Source organism: Pteropus alecto, unplaced genomic scaffold (assembly GCF_000325575.1).
Source record: "Pteropus alecto unplaced genomic scaffold, ASM32557v1 scaffold71, whole genome shotgun sequence".
NCBI classification, from domain to species: domain Eukaryota; kingdom Metazoa; phylum Chordata; class Mammalia; order Chiroptera; family Pteropodidae; genus Pteropus; species Pteropus alecto.
The window spans coordinates 18,063,189-18,087,560 of NW_006433024.1; the positions used below are offsets into that span (position 1 = coordinate 18,063,189).

General features: G+C 49.6%; 1 protein-coding gene and 1 pseudogene across 1 annotated transcript in view; both read left to right on the forward strand.

Annotated features, from left to right (window-relative positions):
- The first annotated feature begins 12 nt into the window (after positions 1-12).
- The window catches only part of TSPAN18 (tetraspanin 18), a 174,841-nt gene continuing 150,481 nt past the window's right edge, over positions 13-24,372 (forward strand). The window contains exon 1 of the mRNA XM_006908059.3: positions 13-125. The gene's annotated coding sequence lies outside the window, so the exon portion shown is untranslated. The remainder of the gene's footprint in view (positions 126-24,372) is intronic.
- On the forward strand, positions 2,628-2,746 carry LOC112476676 (annotated as a pseudogene).

The window sequence follows — 24,372 nt, forward strand, 5'->3', positions numbered from 1 at the left end:
CGCCGCCCCCCCCGGGAAGGCAGCCGGCGCCCCGCAAGTTTCGAGCGCGCCTCTCCGCCCGGGGAAAGTTTCCCTCGCGTCCGCCGGCGGGAGTTGGCGCGGGGTCCCGCCGCTGCCTCCGGAAGGTAGGAGCCCTGCACCTCTGTGCCCTCCGTGCGTCCCCCCGCCGCGTCCCCGGGGACATGGAGACCCACGCGCGCTCCCCCTGGGAGACTGTGGGGCACGGTGGGGAGGGGTGGAATTGAGGGGATCCCAGGGCGGTCCGGGGGAAGCCCTGGAACCAAGTTCTACTGAAACTAAATGGGGAGGGGGCAGGGAAGACGTGCTCGCTCCCCTCCCTGCCCCGAGACCGCCAAGGCCTGAGGGCTTCCCCCTGGACAGGTGCAGCACCAGCCGGCGCCGAGCGCTCTGGGTGGGTGGCTGGGGGGGGCTCCAGCAGAATGGCGGGGGGTGGCAGGTGTGGTTACAAGGTTCGGGGTCTCGGCGAGGGCTGCGCCCTGAGGGAGGGGGTGCGCGCTTCGCCACTCTAGGGCAGGTAGACAGAAGGAATTAGGAGCGAAGATCTGGGCCGGGAGGTTGCTGGGCCCAGCAGGGCACTGAGGGCGGGCTGCCTTTGGGGTCCCTGGCAGAGGGGCGGGGTGGGAGCGCCACGCTTTCCTCCGGGGACCCCCCTGATCCCCCTACCCTGCGTGTGCGGTTCGCGAAAGCAGAGAATCCGTGGAGCGCTCGGTGGATGCGAAGCTTGGGCATGTCCAGATTTAGGGGGTGTAGTGGGCGTCCGCTTGGAAGGCTGACGGACTCGGGTGGGTTCGCGCCAGCTTGGGACCCGGCTGGTTTGAGGTGAGTTGGCTCCCGCCAGGGGGCGCCCTTCCCTGGCCCTTTCACCCACAGGAACGCGAGTCCTGGCTCCTGCGAGACAAACGCGCGGAAATCCAGGATAGACAGCCACAGACTCTCCAGCACACGCGGGGCCTCGCCCAGCCGAGCACCCGGCCCCACAGCCCGACCCGGGCAGAGGGTCGAGTACGAGGGCGGGGTTCCTCAGTTGCAACTGCACTGTGTGCTGGGAAGCTTGGCTTATCCGGAGGTGGTTTTTCTTGGGAGGCTGGCAGGGTCTATGGATGAATAAAAAATTAACCACCCGAAAAATAAAAACAAGAGGAACTGTACACTGACAGCAAATTCGTGTGGAGAAAATGGATGGAAGAATTAATTTTTTGAGGTTTCTTTGGAGTCCGAATCCCAAACCGCTGAATGCACCCTTTCTGTAAAATTTGTACCTTTGTTCCCCGGATCTGGCCAGATCCTTTCCTGCTGTGGCCGGATGAGGGTCTTGAGTGTATCATATCCTCTCTTATCTGTCCTCTCTCTGGGCACAAATAAACGGAGGCACCAGGTGGCGACAATTGGGGCCCCTTAAAGACTTGAGCAGCCTAGGCTCAAGTGGTAAATGTCTTAGCAGTCAACAAGAACCCCTGCTTCCCCAATCTGGGGTCTACAGGCCACATTCATCTGGTCATTTCACAGTTATTGGTGGAAACCTGCTATGTGTCCTGTTGTCTGACCCCAGAGGCCCTGTATGTTGAGTCTGTGTCCTGCTGAGGCCTTGGGAAGCAAGGCGGCTGCTGGCATCTGTGAAGAGCATCTTCTTTGTCATGTATGGGGCTGTTTGACACTGAAGGGACACTGAAGGGATTGTTGCCTCATTTTGTTTTTCTCTAATTCCCTCCCTTCTCCCTGCACCCCAAGCGAGCACAAATGAGCAAATCAAAGACCGTGCAGTGGCTTCATAGTGGCTGGTGGAAGTTTTCATCTTTCTCTTGGCTGGAAACGGTGTGCTCATTGGGCAGTCCCCCTCCCATGTCCCCCGAGTCCCCTGCAAAGGTGATGGAAACCACGAGGACCCTGAAAGAGAGTTGAGGTTCTTGCTTTTAATGTAGCCCACCTAATGTTTTCGTTAGCTGCCATCCAACATGCTCGAGGACAGTTGTTGTAAAGGAGATCAGCATGCTTTTCATTTCGAGTAGAAGAGCAGGCGTGGGGAGACAGAGGAAAGGGTGGGGGAGCTGCTGTCTCTGGATGTGTCTTCAAGACATTCCATAGGTCCAGAAAACAAAAGGGGTTTTTTTTGTTTTGTTTTGTTTTGTTTTTAGTGACTCTTGTTTTTCTGTGATGGGAAGCCTGCCCGGAACAGCCCTGCCCTTGGAACCTGGGTGTGAGCACGAGGCCCAGAGGGCTGGCAGCTCCTGTGTTCCACTCGTTCTCTCTGCAACACCCCCCCCCCACACACACACACACACCCCACATGCTCTGAAGAGAAGAGGGAACTGAGACTCCAGGGCTGCTGACGTCCGTGTGTTGACTTAGCATATCATGTGTGGATTCAAAGAGTTCCTAGGCAAACTCCAAGATCTCCGAGTCAGCAGAATTTCAAGTCTTGGTCACTCTGCACCCTTGCTGCCCCTGTCCCCAAATCCATTCAAATGGCTGTCCCTCGGGGTATCTTCACCCAACCCGAGGATGAAATGGCAGTGCATCAGTGAAAGTTCCAGGGCACTTTCTAGAAGCAGAAGTTCATCTGGAGTTGGTGTTAGAACACCTTAGGTTGATCCAAAAAGTACCTTCCCCTCTATAGCCATGCCACCCTGAATGAGCCCGATCCCGTCCAATCTCAGAAGCTAAACAGAGTCGAGCCTGGTCAGTACTTCGATGGGAGACCACCTAGGAAGACCAGGTGCTGTAGGCATAAAAGATAAAAAATAAAGAATCATAAGCTGACAAGGTCCTTGCAATCTGTGAGGTCAACCAAGGGTTGCTTTGCTTAAAAAAAAAAAAAAAAAAAAATTACCTTCCCCCATAAAAAATAGCATGTCGGTTGGGACTAGCTTCCTGAGTTGCTAAAGGAGGTTGTAATGGTCTGAGGGCTGGGTTGGAGGTTGGCGCTGTGCAGGGACAGGTGTGCAAGGGTGTATCGAGGCAAAGGCTCACGGCAGGGATTCGTGGGAGGAGGTTAGGAAGGGAGGAAACAGCAGATTCGAAATATAACTCTTCTGGGTCATCAATGTGGCCTTGGGTGAGTCACTTCCATTCTTGAACTTGCTTTCCTGTCTGTGAAATGAGGGTGCTGGCCCAGAAGACTCTGAGGGCCTTAGCAACTTAAAGTCAGGAAAGGCTAACCTATTAAGGTGTAAGGGCATCTCTCCTGGTTGTCTTGCCCTGCCCTACCCCACACCTGCTTAGCAAAGTGAGCCAGGCTACTGGCCTCCATCAGATTGTACTTTAGGGGCAGAGAGGGCGACATGAGTGCCCGCTGGGAGCCTCATACCTGTCTGTTGGTTCGCATGTTGCCTTTCTCCAGATGCCTGTCCAGCACCCACTCTCTCCCCAGTCCTGGGAAGAGCAAATGTTGGTGGCTGGGCCACCCCTTTTCAGGACCCCTCTTTATAGAGGGCTGCTCTTCTGGCCTATTTCATCAGCTGTTAAGAAGAAAATCAGGAACATTTGTTCATGTTTGGCTGGGACACAGCAAAGGGAGGGGCCTTGGAAATAAGCACTTTGCACGCCCCCCCACCCCCCTCGCCAGGAGCAGATGATGGGTTGAGCGGGTATTTCTGCAACCTGATGCCATTGAACAAACCTGGCAGCTTGGGCTCCTCCTGCCGCACAGGCTGGCACCTTGGACCTGCATCAGCGCTCTGATCAAGGGCGGGGGAGCAGATAATGAAACACTTATTAAAATAAGAGAGAGTGAGATGATGAGCACCAGCGTTTGCAGCTGGCAAAGCAGGTCTTTCATCTCAGCATTTGTTATCTTAAGGTCCAACCCTTACCCCTTGTCTGCACCCCAGACGGCTGCTTTAATTAGTGATTTAAACAGCTTGGAGATGAGCAGAAACACGTTCACTGTGTGTATATGTGTGTGTGTGTGTGTGTGTGTGTGCGCGCGCGCGTGTGTGTGTACGTGCATGTGTACATGTTAAGAGACAACGGGATGGAATGGAAGGGTCACTGAATCAGGACCTAGGAGACTTGTATACTAGCCCTCATTCTATTACAAAAAGAGCTATGTGACTTCAAGTGAGTCACCGCCCCTCTGTGAACTTCAGTTTCCCTGTTTCTATAGAGGCAGCATTACCTGGTGGTTAGGCTGCCTGGGTTTGAATGTTGGCTTTCTCCCATGTATTAGCTGTGTGACTCTAGATCATTCAACCTCAGTCTCCTGATCTATAAAATGGGACTCATCATACCTCATCCTATTTGGGGGAATAGTCAACGAGATGAAACACGTAAAACACTTAGCACCTTGTCCGGCACTTGGTAAATGCTCAGCTGATATTCACCATCATCATTGCCATTATCTTCATTATCACTGTCATTGTGCAGTGAGAGAGATCAACGCTGATCCTTTCCAGCTGTGAGCTTCTGGGGCACCATATAGTGTGTGTGAGTGTGTGCGCGCGCGCGTGTGCGCTTTGGGGATGAAAGACAAGGGTACATAAAATAAATTGCTTTTTTGTTTTGTTTTCCTTTCTCTGCCTTACTGAGGGACTCCTGAATTAAAATCTTGTGAATATTCTCACGATAGCCCTGTCCCCATGGCAGGAAGCCCAGTTTGACGTCACTGAAAACATCCCGGTTTCTGGCACTTGAGGGACGATATTTCATCAGCTCGTATTTGCCCGCCCTTTCTCTTCCACCCTTTGTTTCCCACCCTGAACCAGAGTACGAAGGCCATATGTGCAGATAATGAGTTTAAGCTGATGCACAACTCCCAGATTCACCCAAAGAAAAGGCCATCTTCCTGGAAGCCACTTTCGACTTTAAAATAAATAATCTGGCTCCTCCGTTATGTTGCATTATGTCTGGCCAGCTCTGCTTCCCTCTATGTTCTGCTCCTGAGTCTGTTGCAGGAACGTGGGCCTGGCCAGGTCTGCGGTCTAAGGCTCTGGGCTCTGTCAGCCATCTTGGCTGAGGCAGCCCCTCCCCTCCCCCATCGTGCTGCACCCCTGCTTCGTCTCCCTCCATCAAGGCCGGTGCTCTGTGCCATCCCAGCGATGCTCTTCATGGTGGCAGACACTTTGGGAGTGCTCACCATCAGCCAGGAGCTAGACAACGCTTGCTCTCACCTCTACCCTCAAGATTGGTTCAGATGCTGTCCCCATTTTACAGATTAGAAAGGAAGGCTCAGAAAAATCAAGAGAGTAAGTCGTGGGACTGAGATGTGATCCTAGGTTGATCTGATCCCCCAGCCTGTGCTCTAAACCACTGTGTGATCTTTCCCCTTGTATCAAAACCTCCTGTGAGCCCCAAAGCCCCTGGGAAGATATCTCTGAGATTCAATCAGGTCTCCTTCCTCCCTGCTTTTGATCATCTTCCAGGCTCAGAATGCCTTACAGGAGTCCCTCTTTTCATCCTGCATCGATTACTCAGCCATTCTAGGGACAGGGAGGGGTAGGAGATTTTTGGGGCAAGACTGCTTCCAGGAAGGGAATGATCTTATTAAGCAACAAAAGGTTGTAATTGAAAGAGGATGTGTGTTGGAGTCACAGATCTGCATGTGAATCTTGTTTCTGCCACTTATTGGCTCTGTGGCTCTAGTTTCCTTATCTGCAAAAATCAGAATAATAGCAACGATGATACTGTTTGATGCTGTTAAGCTAAGTAACACTAGCTGCCACAGCAGATGACCCCAGATTCTCAGTGGCTTAACACTGCAGTTTGATTCTCGCTCACATTACTTGTCTAACGTGTATCTCTGTTCCACACGGGTACTCAGGGACCCAGGCTGGTAGTCACTCTACCTTCTTTGTATCGGCACCTTCTGAATTATGTGGCATAATCCAGTTACTGCAGAAGGGGAAGAGAGAGATGGAAAAGGCACACTAACACTCAACTGTCTCAGCCAGGAGGTGACACACATTACTTCAGCTCCAGTACATTGGTCAGAACTGTCACATGGCCCCCAACCAGCTGCAAGGGAGGCTGAGAAGCAGGTGGATATTTGCTGAGCACTAACTCCCTGCATTTACATTTCCTGAATAGAATACTTTGAGAATAGTCCTTAAAACATGGAAGCTTCCTTTTAATCCCTGAAGTGAGTTGCTCTTTGTAAATTCAGACTGTGTATACATAGATGTATCTCTGGGCAGATCATATAGTGCCTATAATACACTGGAGGGAGGTGAGGCTTAGAGAGGTCAAGGGACTGGCAATATATACAGAGCAAGAGCATTAAACCAGCTCTTGACCTTCAGCCCATCGCTCCCGTGGCCTCCTTTGGCTTACTGAAATTTACTTCTCTGAGAACTCCCAGAATCCTCCAGAACCTACTTCTCCTGTCTCCACCTCCCACACCCCAATGGTGCGGAGCTTCTGTATTCATCTTACGTGTGTACATGGGGCAGGAGGAGAAGAGGCTGGGGAGGGGAGGCTGCCGGAACTATCTTGAAGCCGAGGGAGAAGCCTAGGGTCATGAAGTGAGAGAAGCCATAGTTTTAGATGGTGGCAGACACTTTGGGAGTGCTCACCACTTTTTTCATTTTTATGGTAATGAAAACCATAGGAATTTCAGCCCCAGATACAGGTGCGAGAAGCCATAGTTTTAGATGTTTGTAATGAAAACCATAGGAATTTCAGCCCCAGATACACTGCTTTGGGAACTACTGTGCATTCAGGCTTTGGGGTGTCCCCCAAATGACAAACAAGGTTACCCACGTTTCCTCTTCCACCTATGCGTCCCCCACGCTGGCCCTTGTGGAGTTGGGCAGGGAGGGAGAGGGGCCCTGATGAGGCTCTCCAACTCTGTTTTTCTGCAGACAGTGAGATGGCCAGACATACGTTTTAATCCCGACTCTTCTACTTAGCACTTGTTCATCTCTCTGAGCCTGTTTTCTCCTCTGCAAAATGGGAAGAATATGGGAAAGCTGCAAAGCTAATCAAGCGGCTGGCACATAGTAGGTGCCAATACCTTTGCACATGTCTCCTCTCCCACTTGAGTAAGAAGGAAGAGATGCCTTTGGCAAGGCGCCCCGCCTGTAATGACTGTCCGTTGGGTGGAAAGGCACTGGGCATCCATTCCCGGCAGCCTCGGACTGAGCTCTCATGTTGAACTAATACGGCTTCCGTCTGAAAGAGGAAGAATGTGGAGCTCTGGCCCTTGGACTTAGGCCCATCTTTTCATGTCTAATTACCACTGTGAGTGCGGAGCCTGGGGGTGCTACAGAGAGAGGCCCCCTCCCGCGTTGCCGCCTCTCTTGCCAGGACAGATTGCAGCACTCTCCCTGGCCAAGTACGCCTCAGCTCCCTGGGGGAGCAGCCCCGCAGCCACCTGGTGCCTGACATTTGGGGCTTCCTCCAGCAGGGTGGGCCCAGGGTGCTCATCTGCTATGGGCTTTTAGCTCCCCAGGGAGTGAAGAACTTCTGCAACCAAAACAGAAACACCCCTGGGGTAATGGGCATTAACTGTCCACCTGACTGGGCCCTGTGGAATTCGCTGGTGGGCTGGACACTGGGGTGGAGGGGTCTTTGGGAAAGGATGGCTCCCCAAGACAGGGTTCTGAGGTGGCCCATCGCCCCCTTGGGCATAATGGACACTTGTTTCTGGGGCGCTACAGAAATTGGTCTTCCACTCCAGCTGCCACCAAGACGCTAGGAAAGCACGCTGACCCCTGGCTTCCCCGAGGAGCACTGGCTGGCGTGCAGGCCGGTTAGGGCAGTGGGTCGGCATCACGTGGTCCCCCAAACACACCTCATTTACTCCTGCCCCCAGACCTCGGCTTCTGCAGCCCCTCCTGCCTGAAACACTTGGAGCTGGGCTTTGCACCAGCTCAGGAGCCCTCTGAGGCAGTGTGTCGGTTTCCTAGAGCTGCTGTAACAAAGTGCCACAAACTGGGGGCTCAATGCAGCAGACATTTATTCTTTCACAGTTCTAGAGGCTAGAAATCCAAAATCAAGGTGTTGGCAGGGCTCAAGGGGAGGGTCGCTCCTTTCTCCCTCCTAGCTTCTGGTGGCTGTTGGCAATCCTTGGTGTTTCTTTGCTTGTGGACACATCACTCCAGTCTCTGCTTCTGTCATCACAGGCTGTTCTCCCTGTGTCCATCTTTCCTCTTCTTATGAGGATACCAGTCATATTGGATTAGGGTCTAATGACCTCATCTTAACTTGAACTTGATTATATCTGCAAAGACCCTATTTTCAAATATGGTCATATTCACAGGAACCAGGAGTTAGAACTTCGACATATCTCTTTGGGGTTCACAATTCAACCCATAACAGGTGGGAATATATTGCCTCACTTTACAGCCAAGAAAACCGACTCAAAGAGGTTAAGTAATATGCCCAAGTTCATAAAACTATACAATTAGTAAGTGTATGTTTTCTGGATAATGATTTGAAACAACTGCCTGAAAGGCACCATTTACATTCTTTCAACATCTTTATGGAGTTGCCTGCCATCTCCTCCATCTCCTCTCAGGTAGAGAATCTCTGGTTGAGATGAATTGTTCTCGCTTGCTATTTATCCTGGGTTCACATTTAGCACCGGAAATCACTGTGACTTTTGCAAGTTGGGCTTCTCTCTCCAGGGGCAGCATCTGGGTATCTCTGCATGAGCAGGGGCCTCAGAGGGAAAGCAGATAGCCCTCAGCTGCAGACCCTCCGCCCCTGTAGGGGCTCAGGAGGGTTGGGGGTTTAGCTGTGGAGGCTGAGGGTTCAGATATGCACCTTGTCTGCAGGCAGTGAAAGCAAAGGCAGCAACATGCCATAGAGGGTTAGGAGTGTGGCCTCTGGACATTACAGCCTGGGTTCAAATCCCAGTTCAGCCATGCACCCTGACCTTTGCTTGACCCTTGACAAATTACTTAACTTCTCTGTGCCACCGTTTTACCTCATAGGGTTTTTTAAGATAAAATATTAAAACGCAGAAGTGTATCTCTTAGAATTGAATGTGACACTTCAAAAGTATTCAGTGAATGTTAGAATTATTCTAATTATTTTATTTATTATCTGTTTCCCTCAGTGGAATGAGGACAGAGTTTTTCTGTTTCATTGTCTGTGGCACCTGCAGGGTATGGCTCAGTGCCTGGGGTTGAATAGATGTTCACTTCATACATGCTGAATGAATGAAAGAGCGAAGGAATGAATTCTTAGTTACAGCTTCTTTGGGATCACATCCTTCCTTGCTATGCACCAAGGTCTCTTCCTCTTATCTGGGGATACCGCAGGAACCAATCCAGTTGAGAGCCCCAGGATGCCATGAAAAGTCAGGAATATATTGACATCTGGGGTCGGGGGCAGTGCAGGCCTCCCCATGGAGGCAAGTGCAAGTTGAAGCTCGAAGGATGAGGAGACGCTGGGGAAGGGGAGCCTGGAAGGTTGTGTCACCACAGGAGACAGGCTGTGTGGTGGCCCGGGGGGGAGAGCCACGTTCTGCAGTGTCGGGTTTTCCTGTCACTTATGGGGGAACAGAAGGACACAGGCAGCAGAGACACTGCCCCACACTCTGACACATGGAAGGAAGGCCACTCCTTCTCCAGGGTTATTACCTAACAGGTGTACCTCCTCGGGGCAGCCCAGATCTATACAATGCCAGCTGGATCAGAGGGTCCTCATTCAATTTACAGATAAATGAACTCTCAGATTCCCGTTGCTCCCTGCTGCCTTAAAAATAAAATTCGATTTACCGAAGTTCAACTTACACACTTTGTTAGGGAAAACATCTGTTGTGTAACATGATCATCGCCTGGCTGAAAACCCTTCAATGGATTCTCACTTGTGTTCAAAAGACTTTCCCCTCAGCCTCTGCCCCTCCCGCATCCAAGCCCTTCTGCCTCTGTTCCAGCCCACCTGCCACCTTGCTTCCTTTGGTTGCCCCCACCCACCCACACAGGGCCACTCTACAGGCTCTCCCTCTACCCTCTGCAATGCTTTTTTCTCCCTTTTTAGCTACCTGAGTCTTCCTCATCTTTTGAGTCCCAGCTCCTGCCTGCATCACCTCCTCCAGGAAGCCCTCCCTGACTCCTGAGTGGGCCAAATTCTCTTTTGGCTCCAATTGCTCCACCATCCCCTCTTTAATGTGGTTTAATCACAATCGGGTGATTGTTCACTTGTCTTTGTGATTATTTAATGTCCTTCTCCCTCACTCTTGTATAAGCCCCGGAGGGCAGGGACCCTGTCTCTCTTTTTTCATCCCTGTATCCCAGGTACCTGGCAGGTGCTCAGGAGATGCCTCCCTCCATTTTCTCCCCTGCAGCCCAGTCTTTTTCAGGTAGTTTTGGGTCAAGAGGACGGCTAACATGTGCTGGTCACTTGCAATATGCCAGGCGCTTACAAGTTCAATCTCGTCCAGTAGAATGGCTTACAGTCCCAGCTCTACCACCCATCACATCTCCATAGCCCTGGGCAAGTTAGTCGGCATCTCTGTGCCTCATTTTCTCATCTATAAAATGGGACTAAAACTAATGCTAATGTATTGAGCCATTGTGAGCATTCGATAGATTCGATTTATGTCAAATTTATTTTCTCACCGTTTTGGAGGCGAGGAGGTCACGATCAAAGCGTCAGCAGGTCTGGTTTCTTCCGAGGTCTCTCCTTGGTTTGCAGATGGCCGCCTTCTCCTCGCGTCCTCACGTGGCCTTCCTTCTGTGCACGTGCATCCCTGGTGTCTCCTGGGTGTGCAGATCTCCTCTTCTTATAAGGACACCAGGCAGAATGGATTAGGGCCCACCCCAAAGCCCCATTTTAACTTAATCACTTCTTTAAATGCCCCGTCTCCAAATACTGTCACATTTTGAGGTACTGGGATTAGGGCTTCAACATATGAATTCAAGGGAACACAATTTAGCCTGTCACACCTTCTCGTTTGGTACTGTGATTATCCCTATTTTATGGCTGAGGAAACTCGGGCACAGAGAGGTTAAGTTACTCGCCCAAGATCACACAGCTGGTAAGCAGAGGTGTAGAAATGCGAATGCAGGTGGTCTGAACCCCAAGCCCACTTTCGAGCATTAGGTAGCCTGTTTCTTGGCTCTTCTTCTCTGCAGGGCACCAGGGTGTCTTCCCTCTTGGAGCCGGTTATGTCTTAACAACCAGGGCTGGGAGGAAACAGGATCCAGCAGAATCCACCAGGATCCAGCGGTCTCAGAGGCCTCTTATCCTGCCCTTTGCTTCCTTCCAGCCCTTAATCCCTTATTCAGTGGCAGCTACCAAGCCGTTCATGGAATTGGGATCTATCTTCCTGAACCCGGGCTGAGAGGGAGGCCGCGATGGGGTGGAAGGAGGTGAGAGGGTCCCAGGAAGTGAGGGAGGTTGCCAATTCCAGGGTTTTCTCCCTCTGCAGAAGTCATTTATTTGATTTTCCAGTTTTCAGAAGCTCTTTGAAAAGAATGATGTTTCACTGGTGGAAGGCTTAGAAAGAAAATATGGAAATAGAACAAAAGCATATTTAGTGGAAACTAATTCTCAGTCTTAAACCAGTCTTCTCGGCCAGAGACAGCCAGCGTTGTTACCAGCTTCCTGTCTCTCTTGAATAGTTCTCTGGGTAAATGAGCGCACCTGTGTATATGACGCCCTTCATTTTATATACCTGGTGACGTTCCATACCTTCTACTCTGCATCTTACATTTTTCACTTGTTCTGCGTTAGCACATATACATCTGCCTCGTTTTATTTGGGTGTCTCCAAAAGCCTACCGTGAGCAATGATCTGGGTGCAAATAGTTTCTGTATCGGTTGGTCCCAGAGAGGTAAGTGGGCTGAGAGGGGAGGAGAGCCAATGAAAAGTACGATAACTAGCAGCCTGCTGCTGTGGGCAACTGTGGCTCCATCCCACTGGGGACCTTCCCAGTGACTATGTGGACTCACCTCAGAATCTACCAGCGCGCGGTCACCAAATTCCGTCTCTTATGGGTGAAGGTTGCTCCTGGGGACATCAGCATCCACATACTTGCAGCTTTCCTTCAGGCCAAAAGACTGAAAGAAGGGCTTGAGTAGGGTCTACCAGAGTGAGCAGAACTGTCTCCTGAGGCTGTAGGGGGTCTCTGGGAGGACCACAAGATATGGGAGAGGCACAGCTCATGAGTCTGCTACTTGCACATCCTTTCGTGATGGATGCCTAGTATTCCTGCAGTGATAGTCATGATGCTTTGTCTGATACCCTAGTGATGAACCGGAATTTCTTTCTCACAAACACCCCTTTTCTGCCCTCCACCGAGCAGACAGTCTGTGGAGACCACTTATTATGGAGTGGCTAGCTGAGTCAATAGCCATCTCCTCTCCCACAGTTGCTTGGCCCTCTCCAGCCTCTTCCTGCCCCCTGCCCATCCCTTCTTGGTCTCTACAGATGTCACTTTGACCAACCCTTTCATTTCATGGGGTCCATGTGCCTGGGCCAGGTGGGGGTCTGTGAAAGGAGGACTTGTGAGAGGACTTGCAAGAGGTCTTGTGGGAGAGAGGCCCAGCAGGTCATGACAGAGGTGATTTCCACCTTCCTCCAGGGTCCTCTGTTGGCAGATCAAAGGGCTTTTTGTTGTTTTATTTTCCTTTCCAGTGGCTTCTTGTTGGGGAAGCAGGCTGTGTAGCCAAGGCAAACAGAGTGACCTCTGAGGCTGCTGCCTGCTTGTTGTGCAAGGCGGAGCGGGATGGAGGTAGGGCTGTGGGCTGGGGAAGAGCTAGAGCTGGGGCCACAGGTGGGAGCTTTTCCGGAGCCCTTCCTGCCTCTGAGCCCAGAGACCAGATGGGGAGACCAGGGGCCGACCTCAGAGCCCGATGGGCCCCAGGAGGCCCGGGAATGTGGTAACACCATGGAATTGGGGGAGTCAGGTAAGGGAGCCAAGAGAGCTGGATCACAGCCTAGACCCATCTGGTGAATTGCCACCCCCACTGTTTCCTAGAAGAAGAGTTGGGGACAGCATTGGAACGGCAGCCCAGGAAGTCAGAGTTTAGAACCCAGTTCTGCTTTGGCTTGAGCTAGCTCTTGTTTCTGTGGCCGACTTCTGACATTTTACTCGAGAGTGGGGCTGCTTGTTCTCTGGGTCTCCTTCCGACTTTAGAGTCACCCCTTGGAGTCTTGAATTCCCTGGAGAAGAGCTTTTAGGAAGCTGAAGCGTGGTCGTTGATGGAAGCGAGGGTGTTGTTTAAATAAATTAAGATCAAAAGAAGAAAATCCATCAGCATTATTTTCAATAGCTGGGATGATATGCATAATATTTCCTCCCTTTCATTCGATAATTTTTCCTTCTCGAAGTAGTTTGAAGAAAGAAAGTGTCTGATGGTTTGCTGCACAATGAGCTCAAATAAAAATATTCTTTTAAAAAAGTGGTTGCTATGTAATTGAATTTAAATTATGGGCAATTTTTATTTCTACGTAGCCCAACCACTATTTAAACACCATTCAAACCTGTGTGAGAGGTCCTTGTGTGTTTGTGTGAGACTAAAGAAGAAAAGAGCTTACCGATGAGCGTCTTTTTTGGCAAAACAATAATAATGATAACAATATATTAAATAAAGTTGTGCGCATGAGTTTGTGCTGGTGAGAAATGTACGGGGTTAAAATTAAACACTCTTCTAGAAGGAAGAGATCCAAAGGCAGTTGTAGAGTCCCAGTGGCATGTGAACGGGGCTGTAAGAAGGTGAGAATTCTGGTTTCTGAATCCCATAGATCCGAATTCAAATTCTGCCTCTGCTCTTCACCAGCTGCATGGCATTTGGCAAGTTTCTTAATACTAAACAAGCCTCATTTTTTCCCCACCTGGAGAAAAGGGGCAGCACAGGCCGGATCAGGGCCTAGCCTGGTGCTGGGTGTGGAGTGACCTGCCATGTCGGCTCTCCTGCCTTCCCTTTCTGTCCAGAAGCACAGCAGACTTTTTCCATGTACACACCAGACTCATAGACATTATCTCATTTGATGCCCAACAATCCAATTGAGGTGAGATCCTTGATCCCCATCTTGTGGAAGGGAAACCTGCAGTGCTGAGGTTATGGAATTCACCCAGTCGGTGGAGAGGCATATGAGAAACTGGAGGGTTTATCTCAACCACCCAAGGCCTGGCCTTTTCCATTCTAAGGTTTGTTTTTTTGTTGTTTTTTTTTTTTTGCCTCTGAGCTCTGAATACAGAATGGGGCTCCTGGTGTCACTTGATGGAGGCGTTCGTGCATTCTTTCCTTCTTCCATTGTGTGTTCTATACTTTTACTGAGGATTTGAGGCTGGGGGTGGTACATGCAGAGGGAGGGTGTGTAACCATCCAGCCCAACACTGTGCCATGGAAACTGTTCTTGATCTTAAAGCCCTTAGCCAAACTCACCTGCCGGCAGGGGCTCTCTCCCTGTCCCTAACTTGGGCTGGTCCCTCTCAACGGCTCCTCTCATCTCTTAAGCTTCTTCCAAGTCTCAAGTCCCTCCTCTGAGGACACAGAGTTTCTCTCTCTTGGTCTCACCCAGAGGTGCCCCTCATGTGGATGACTCAGGTGGCAATCCTACCCCACAGAGTAATGGAGGACAGAGCCTGTCCAGCACCCAGCTCATCGTCTTTTCCTGCCACATAAACTCTCCCTCCGCCAGAGGACCTCCCTTGCCTGCCCTGGCAAGGAACCTCGGTACACAGAGCTTCCTTAGAAGACACTGTTCTTAAGAGCCTTCCTGTGGAGATGGCAGGTCATCTGCTTAGCTCACTTGTATTCTTGTCTCTCCTGTCAGTTAACAGGAGGCTGTGAACAGAAGTTGCATTTTTTCTCCCTAAAAATAATTCAGGAGCTGATGATGTATTTGTACACAGGTGCACTTATATGATTTCTCCCAGGCCCTGAACCTGTGCCTTAAGATGTCACTAAGGGCTGTGTCTGAAATAAGTGTGACACTGGAGGCAGCAGATGACTCTATCTATGGGGTGAAGAGCAACAGGATTAAGGCAAGGCCTGCCCGGGCCAGTTCGGTGGGTCCTGGGAAGAGAGCTATGTGGTGCAGTGGTTAGAACTGGGGCCCGGGGTCAGGCCTCGTGGGTGCATTCTGGCCCTGCCACTTTTTGGCGTGTGTGACCTCGGGCTGGTGAAGCCTTGATACTTCCTTTTCCTTCCGTGTGAAACAGTGCAGGTTGGTGGGAGGCTGAAGTAACTGAGTACGCATGGAGCGCGGAGCACAGCACCGAGAGGTCTCTGCAGGGCTGTGCCTCGTCATGAACAAACAGCACGTCCCCAGAAGTTTGGGCAGAGGGGTGAACTAGACCTTATGGGAAGATGTGTAGGGGAGCTAGGCATTCCTCACATTTGGAGTTGGCGTTACGTCTTTTTTTTCTGTTACATCAATTCTGCCACCTCTGGGAGTAGCCAGAAGTCTCCCAAAGACTGCAGCCATTTCTGGGGTCCTGCCTTCGCTTCCAGGAAGTGGACCGGCGTACTGGATGCCTTCTGCCCCCACCCCGGAAGCCCCAAAACTCCACGGAAGGAAAAAGACTTTGGAGGTGAAAATAAAGCTGTCCCAAGAGAGTAAATGCCCTTGTAATAGTCTGAGGACCCAGTTTGGGGCACATTTTGCTAAAAATGGCCTCGAAAGGCAGATTTGCAGATGTTATGGAACTTTCCGTTTTGTTTTTGTTTTTGATTTTTAGTTTTGTTTTTTAATTTCTAGCATGAGCGAGGGGAGAAGAATAAGAAGGAGCCATCTGGCCTGGTTGAAGGGAGAAAATTAGATTGTTTGGTTTTCATTTGCAGCAAAATGCACTGTGAGTTTTCCTGCAAATGTTAATAAAGACAGAAAGTGATAAGATGGCAGAGGCCTCCTGGGCTGCTGCTGGAAACACCTCCGTGCCGGGGTCCCTCTCTGGGTTTGTGTGTGTCATCACTTTGGAAAAGGGCAATTTTCAGCCATGTCAGATCACCTGTATCAGCTGCATGAGGGAAAATCTCTATCTTCCAGCCAGGGATCAGCGTGAGAATGATGCCTTGCCTACTCTGGGCTGCAGCCTTGTCTCTGTGCTGAGCTCCCAGCCCGCAGCCAGCCCGGGCGCTGTCTCCACTGTTTACTGCTTAGCGGGGAGGAAGTAAAACAGATGTGATAGGTTTGAGCTGAATGAAGTTACCATCATGTTTCTGGCTTACAGTGGTTCCTCATGGTGAGAGGCCCCATGGAGTGCAGAGAAAGCGCTTTAGATTAGAAACGGGGTGGTAGGTTCAAGTTCCAGCTTTGCTATAGCCTCACTGTGTGACCTTGGGCAAGGCACTAGTCCTCTCTGGGCTTGTTTATGATCTAGGAAACCCCTGTGTGGTGATAATGGACGGGGGGGCGAGCAGTAGCTGCCCCCTTTGGGTGAGGTGTGTCTCTCTCCTATTCTCCTTCAGGGTCTTTGTTGAGATTTGCCTTTGGAACCACGACAAAATGCTGCCTTCCAGGACGGGATGCCCAGCCTGCACCAGAGTGAAGGGGTTTGCAGATGAGTGGTGGGTGACTTAGAAGGATCAAAGTTCTCCTGGTCATGCTGGGGTTCAATCCTGACTCTGCCTGAACTTACCATTGTGGTGACTTTGGGTGAGTTATTTCGTCTCTCTGAGCTGCAGTTAACTCATTTGTAAAGTGAGAAGAGTAGCACCCACCTTAAGGATTGTTTTGAGGTGAAGACAATATAATGATTAGAAAGTACACAGCATGCCTGGTGGCCGTGGATGTTTGGCAGAGCGGCATTTGCTACTCCTCCCAACTGGCCTGGTGGTGTCCCCTCACGTCTATTGGAAGGGGAGACTTGGTGGTTACTAAGGTGTGGCCACCTGGACCCAGTGCTCCCTCTGCTGATGTTGGGGTGGGAGGTGGGAGTTTTTTGGGGGCCCTAGCAGTACCCTCCTTGCGTGGCCCTCCCTGTGCACCAGGGCCCGGCTTGCATGGAAAGGCAGGGCATTCTTCTGGCCAGTCAGGGCCGGACACCAGGCGAGGTGGTGACCGCAGCTCCTAGCAGCTAATCCTGCCGGTCTGATGCCAGGCACTCCCTCGCAAGCAGGCATCTGCTTTGCCTTGTGGACCAGCTGATGCTGGGGACATGTTGTGTTCACTCCCTGCTCTTTGGTACCTTCCTTCTCCATTCTGCCCACAGCCAGGAGCAGCCCCGTCTCAAGGGGACGGCTCTCAGGCACACGGTGTGCTGGTTGGATCTTTGCTGCCTACCGGGTTTCCTTATCCCAGAAACCGCTCGGGAAGGTATGGGGGCCACGTGACTTTCGCTCTCCAAGCCTCGGTAGCCTTATCTGGGAAGTGGACGTTAATCATACCCAACGCACCACTGCGGCTCAGGAATCCTAAATACGATTGCGCGTATCACTGCCGTTCTTGTTGTTGGTTATGAGAAAGCATCTATTGGGCCGTCTGGGGTTGACTTCGGTGTAAAGGATGTGGTTGGAAATGGCCTCTTTGTCTCCGAACAATCTGTTTTGATTTATTCAACTGTGGGAATTTGAAAACGGCCACATGTTTTTCCCTCTCTTGTTCTCTCTCTCTATTCAGCCTCTGGATTTCCTCTCTCTCTCATTCGCTCGCTCCTCATTCACACCCCTCTTGCTCTCTCATCCACTCTCACACTTGTTCACACTCATCTTCTCACACTCCGTGGAAGTGCAGGTGGAACTTCAAATGGCCTCAGTGTTTTTCCTTCTACCTCAGAGACTCACACTGTCTCAACTGTACGCACTCAGACGTGCATGCAGCCAAACGCACACTTAACCGTCCTGCCCTTTGTCCAGCTCCCTCACTCCCCTCCCCTCCTCCTACCCGACCCCGCAGCAGAGCCTGAGGTCAGGAGACCTGGTTCTCATTCTGTCTCTTTTTACCAACCAGCCGCATGGCTTTGTGACATGGGCCAAATTGCTTAGCTTCTCTGGCCTTCAATTTCCTCCCTCCCAACAGAGGCCACGTTACCAGTTTACATTGAGAGAGACGATCACTTTCTTATGCGGTATCTCAGATGCTCTGAGATAAAGTCCCTTTTGCATCTTAAATTCCCTGACTCCGCAAGCCAGTGCATTTGATCTCATTAGGCAGACTGTATGCCGACCTGAAATTATGTTTTAGCCTTTTCCTGGTACTGAAGAAACATCATTTTATTTTGAGCTGGAAATTAACATGAGGTCAAGAGAAAATGGAAAGTTCAAGAAGATGAATCACTCTTGACTTGAGAGAGACACACCGTCGTAGCATCTCACTCGGTCTCATTCCTTTGCCTTGCTCCTGATGTCCCTGGCAGAGAGGACTAGGCAAACAGGGCCAGTGGTCAGTTTGTCACTGCCAGTGGGGGAGGGGTGTTGGAACTCAGGACAGAGACCCTATGTTCTCTGCCCCAAGTCCACCAGAAGGATTCACTTTATTTTCTGTTCCCCTCTCACTCTGCCCCGGGATCCATGGACGGAGAAGCTAGAATTTATTGAGAGCACACCACGCGGGAACACCCTGTTGTACTGAATCCTTGCAATAGCCTTACAGGTTAAATGCAGATATCATTCCCGTATTAGGGATGGCGAAACTGGAGCACAGTGAGGCTGAGAGTCACACAGCATATTAGTGGCAGAGTTGGGTCTATAACTGGGCAGTGGTCTGCACGTGAGCTACGCTTTTGACCACCAAACCGTGCTGCCCTGAGTGGCCCAGTGGTGCCACGGTGGAGTGGAAAGAAACAGGATTTCAAGATGAGAGTCCGAATTTTAATCCTGCTCCGCTACGAACTCATTATGAACCTCGGGCGAGTCTCTTATCCTCTCTGGCCCTCAGTTACTCATCATAAAATGGGAGACAGGGATCACTGATCCCCAGGTTCCCTTCCAGTGTAGTATTCTATGGCTTTCTGGGCCATTAGATTTTAAGCAGTGATTAAAAATCAAGATACTGGGGTTAAATCTTGGCTTAGGAGCCGTGTGGCCTTGAGAAGGTTACTCAACTTCTCTGATGTTCAAATTCTCCATCTGCAAAATGGAGAGAAGATCAACACCTATTATGTCAGGTGGCTGTGAGGACTGAGAGAGGTAAAGTGCCTGTGGATTTCCTCTCTCTCTCATTCACTTATTGTCTCATTGCCTGGGACAATGTAAATGCTTGCGTGTGTGCCGGCTCTTCCGGTGGCTTTATGATCTGTCTTGGAAGACCCTTTTGCTAGGGATATGGGCTTACAAACTGGCATGGAAAAGCCTCATCCCAGAGTTAGAAACATCGCATCCCCAAGTGACATTGTATGTGGGTCTCTACGATGCCTTTGGATAAAAACCATCTGGCCACAAGAATGCCTTGGGGTTTCTTAATCGAGGCACCATCTTGGGTACTGTAAATGCTAGAGTGAAAATAACCTGGGATGATTAAGTCTAGTGGCATTCAACTTACCTGTAGCCATGGAAGTCAAAGAAAGTTCAACACGGAGCAGCCAATATGAAACATAAGTTCAACATGGAGCTGCCGTGTTGAACTAGGATGGACTAGGGCTTTTCTGCCCTCCCCACCTCCTCTTCACTTTGGTATCTCCCGAGGAACCCATGGGGAACCCGTTTTAAGAAACACAGGCCATGAGGTGATAGGATGAAACTGAGATCCCAAAAGGGGCAGTACCTCACCCAGGAATCAGAAGCAGCGTGTTTGCTAGAATCATTTTCATTAGCAGCATCATTTTCCGTTTTTATAAGAGGGCTCTTCTGTGCTTCTTTTGGCTATTGATCTTAATTAATCAGCTAGAAGTGTGTCTTTCAATATTGACACTTGGCAGCTGACATTTCTGAGTTATTCTCTCTCCTGCCTCCTCACGGCCATAGGTTAAGGCTGGATGGATATTTATTGTTCAATCAAGGAAAACGGGGCTTTTTATTGGGAAGCTTTTGAAACACAGTATTTACCCAAGTAATCCTGCCTGAGTCTGCAGGTGTTTGGAGACCTAGGAAGATGTATTTGACCAAAATAAATAAATTGTGATTAGAATGAACCCACAGATGGGTGGTTTGTAGGGGCTCTCAAGAGCCCAATTTAAATGAAGCATCTCTCCCCACTCCCCACACTCCCCCTTTTGCCACCCCTCCCCCCCCAATTTGGCTTTCCAGATCACATGGTATTCCTCAAAACCTAATTTCTGCACTGATTTCGCCCACAGTGACCTGTCACATGAAGAGCTTTAGTGAGAATCAATAGGCGTGGGTCGCTGGCGAGGGCTCCATGCCCGCTGCATGTAAGATACCCCGGCGGCAAAAGCGAGACTGATGCTGGGGCGTCATAGCAGAGGGGGTCCCCCGCCCACTTTAAAGATGAGGTGCCGTGGCCCAGAGAGGCTTGCTAACTGGCCCGAGGTCACACAGTGATTTACAGGCAGAGCCCTGATCCTCTAGGGTTCCTAGGCTGAGGCCCTTTCCAACATACTGGACCCCCTCTTTGCTGAAGCCAGGTTGCCCTCTGCTTTATGATGTAGGTAATAAACCAGTTCCATAGTGCCTGTGTGGGCGAAGAGAGAGATGGAGTGAACTGTTAATCAGAGGCTGGCTTTTAGAGTGCGTAAACGGGTTTAGCTAGAGGCGCTGCTCTCGGAGCAGCTCGTGAGGTGCTCTGAGACATTTCTGCAGCACCCCTGTGCCCCCATCCCAATGTGATGAGGAGTTCAAGAATGGGGAAGACCTGCTTCCTGCCTGCACGTGTGAGAGTGACACATGTGAATTCAATTCAAGGCTGGCAAGGCTTGCGCTTGGCTTCCCAGCACGCCGTGTGCTCTGGGAGTGAGTGGGAACACAGGCTTCTCCAAGCCTGACCCTGGCAGCCCGGCATCTGTGCGTATTTCTTCCTTTTCTATGTGGGGGGCCGGCGTCTGGCAGGGTGGTTAAGCAGGCAGCCTCTGAGGCCTGGGATTCAGATCCCCTTCTTAGACCTATGATCCGTGGCTAACTCCTCGTGCGTCTGTTTCCTCGTCTGTAGAATGGGGAGAGTTATAGTTCCTTTCACAGAGGGTGCTGGTGAGGCCTTAATGAGATAATCCACAGAAAGTGCTTAGCGCCCTATCCCACAGACAGGAAAAGCAAGGAGTTTGCATGAGCTATTAATTCAGGGAATTTTAGATGGGGACGTTTAGATTGGGGGGAGGGGGATTGTTCTCTGTTTAAAAAATAATGTTTATCACTTTTTCCCCCCGATTATTAAAGTCACATATATACATATGCCAACTGCCTAAAGATACCCATGGGTAACATTTTGCTATATTTCTTTCCAATTTTTTCCCCTGTGTATTGTGTGTGTGTGTGTGTGTGTGTGTGTGTGTGTGTGTGTGTGTAATTGGGCATGTACTGTCAAAGTACAAATTTCAAAAAATCATAAATCCTATAAAACCTCATATAAATGTAAAACAAACATGGGTCAGAGATTGATTTAACTCATTAATGAGGGAGCTGGCAGGATGGTAAAGCTGGTTCTCAGGAGAATTAGAGGAACAGTGGTTATATAGACATTGGAGAAAGAATGCTTGACTAGATGGCTGGATCAGATACAAAACTGGTTAATGCCCTACAGGGCGATAACGTCATAACCTTTGGGGTAATCTTTTCTACAAGCCCTACGAATAGGTATGTAACTTCACCCAAGTTAAAGCCATATTCCTCTAGAATGCCCTAGATAAATAATCCTTGATGGGGCTTGCTGAACAATACCCCCGTAGGACGTAGAAAAGACAGACCTCTCTTTGCTTTATTTCCAAGTTTTGGATCATTTTTCTCAACGGTATATATATATAGTCTTTCTGATCATACACTAGAAAACATTGTGCACCTCCCCTTCTATACTTAATATTACATCACATTAGTTTTCAAAAGAAAGTTTTAAAGGAGGACCCAGAATTCTCTACAGGGTATGACCCGCTCGTAAACTCAGCTCGATTGAGGCGCCTCCCCCATTCCCTCCCCAGCATGCCAGGGCAACCGCACTGTCTTCTGTCACCATGTTTTATTGTAATCATCAATTTCCCTGTCTCTCTCCCCGTGTAGACTGAGTTTCTTGAGATCGGGTATTTGTTGAGCTGAACTATCTTCCCGATCCTTCTCTTCCAAGCACCTAATATGCAGCACATAGCAATTCGCTTCGGAGATGCTTGCCGAGTGGGCACCGCGGATGTCAGGTCTCTGTCAGTTACAGAAGGTGAAGCTTTCTGCCGGGAATTAGCAGTCTTCTCTCCTGGACTCAGCTCTGCTTCTGTTGAGTCAAGGATGCGCTTCCCCCACCATGCAGTGCCACAGCCTTTTCACCACCCCCACCTCTGATTCTGCCTTTTAATTGTGTTTGGAGGGCTCTACGCACTCAAGTCTGGAAAACCTATCTTGTCTTTTCTCTGTAGGAATCTTAAGACTAATAAGCAATCTGAGTTCCTGACTTTTTTTCCTAATCAAGGTTTAAAGGGGTAAAAAGTTCTTGACCACCTCAAGCTGGGGAGAGAGAAGTGTGCCTGGTAGGATTAATCTCTGCACTATGAATTTTAAAGCTCTCGTGTTCCACCTATCGGGAAAATCCATCAAAATGCTAATGACTCTGCAGTCCTACCTCCCTCCGATCCTTTTCTGCCTTAGTATATTTACATGGACTTAAGCAAAGAAGAATTACAGAGTTGGGGTTTGGTTTTCCCAGATTCCGCCACAACAATGCACAGTTATAAAGTGGGAATTAATAGCCCCAGGTTGAGGGGGAAAGCTGCAGTTAGCCGTGGGGTTGGGCCACCCACTCCATTCTGGTCGTGAGTTCTCGGCTTCCAGCTTCTTTGCTAGTAGTGCAGGGGAGTCCCGTTTGGAAACATCTCTGTGGCCGTCACATGACTTTTCAATACAGCCATGTGTCACTTAATGATGGAGATACGTTCTGAGACATGTGTCATTAGGCGATTTCGTCGTCGTGTGTACAGCACAGAGTGCACTTACTCACACAAGCCTAGAGGGGTCTAGTCTACACACCTAGGCTGTGTGGTATAGCCTGTTACTCCTAGGCTACAAGCCTGTGCAGCATATTACTGAACTGAATACTGTACCCAATTATAACACACTGTTAAGTGTTTGTGTATCTAAACATATCTAAACATAGAAAAAGTACAGTAAAAATACCATATCAAAGATAACTAATAGTACACCTATATAAGACTTACTACGAATGGAGCCTGCAGGACTGGAAGTCGCTCTGGGTGAGTCAGCGTGTGAGTGGTCAGTGAATGTGAAGGCCTAGGACATTACTGTACCCTAATGTACACCTTACAAACACTGTACACTTAAGCTACAGTGAATTTATAAAACAACACAAGGTTAAATCCAACACAAAAGAAAATGATGCAATCAAGAGATACGGTAAACACAAGATGTATGAGGCTGCTGCCAGCCCAACATGGCACACTGTTTTACAGCACACTTTGTTTTTAATGAGTAGAAAGAGTACACTCTAAAGTAACAATAAAAAGTGTAGTAAATACAAAAGTAAATACGAAAACCAGTAACATAGTAATTTATTATCATTATCAAGATGAAAACCAGTAACAGTAATTATCATTATCAAGCATTATTTACTGTACATCAGTATAAGTGCTATAGTTTTATATGGCTGGCAGCACAGTAGGTTTGTTTACACCAGCCTCACCACAAACGCATGAGGAATGCATTGCATTGCAGCATTACGACAACGTCAGGCAGCCACGATGTCACTAGTGGATGTTATGATGGGTACGATGTCACTAGGCGATAGGAATTTTTCAGTTTCATTATAACCTTATGGGACTACCATTATATATGTGGTTTGTCATTGACTTCCCCCCGCAAAAAAAAAAAAAAAAAAATCATTAAGTGACGCTTGACCGTACTGCTTCTCCCAGAGGTGGAAGGTGCTTGGATACATGTCCCTGTATGTGTAAGACTGCACAGTGGATCCACGTTCAGGTCAAGATCTGGAATGTGTGGAGACATAATTCATACCAAAGCCAACTTCAGCACTAAGAGAAGCACTGGTTACTCTTGTAGACTTTGAACCCCCAGGTATCTTTGCCTGAGAACCTCTCAGATGCATCCCAGGGAGAATGGACATTATGGGGTTGGCCTAATGCCGGCTGGACTCAGGCTGTAGACAAGATTGTGGGTTCCAGTCCTCCGTCAGCCTGGTTCAGCTCTGTGACTACAGACAAGCCCCTTGGTCTCTCTGAGCCTCAGTTTCTTTCTTTGCTAGAGAGGAGGAGGACACTGGTCACTTGGTAGAAGAGTTATGTCTTCATGTCTTCCGTTTGTTCATTCAGATGACACTGTGGAGTAGGGATGGGCAGGCCAGATGCCACCTTCAGGGACAGGTCCCTTAAACCATCAGGCTTCCAGGTCTCTCTGGGACCAAATGCCCTGGTCCCAGATGCTGTGTGCTTACTGGCCGGTCTGCTGCACTTAACCT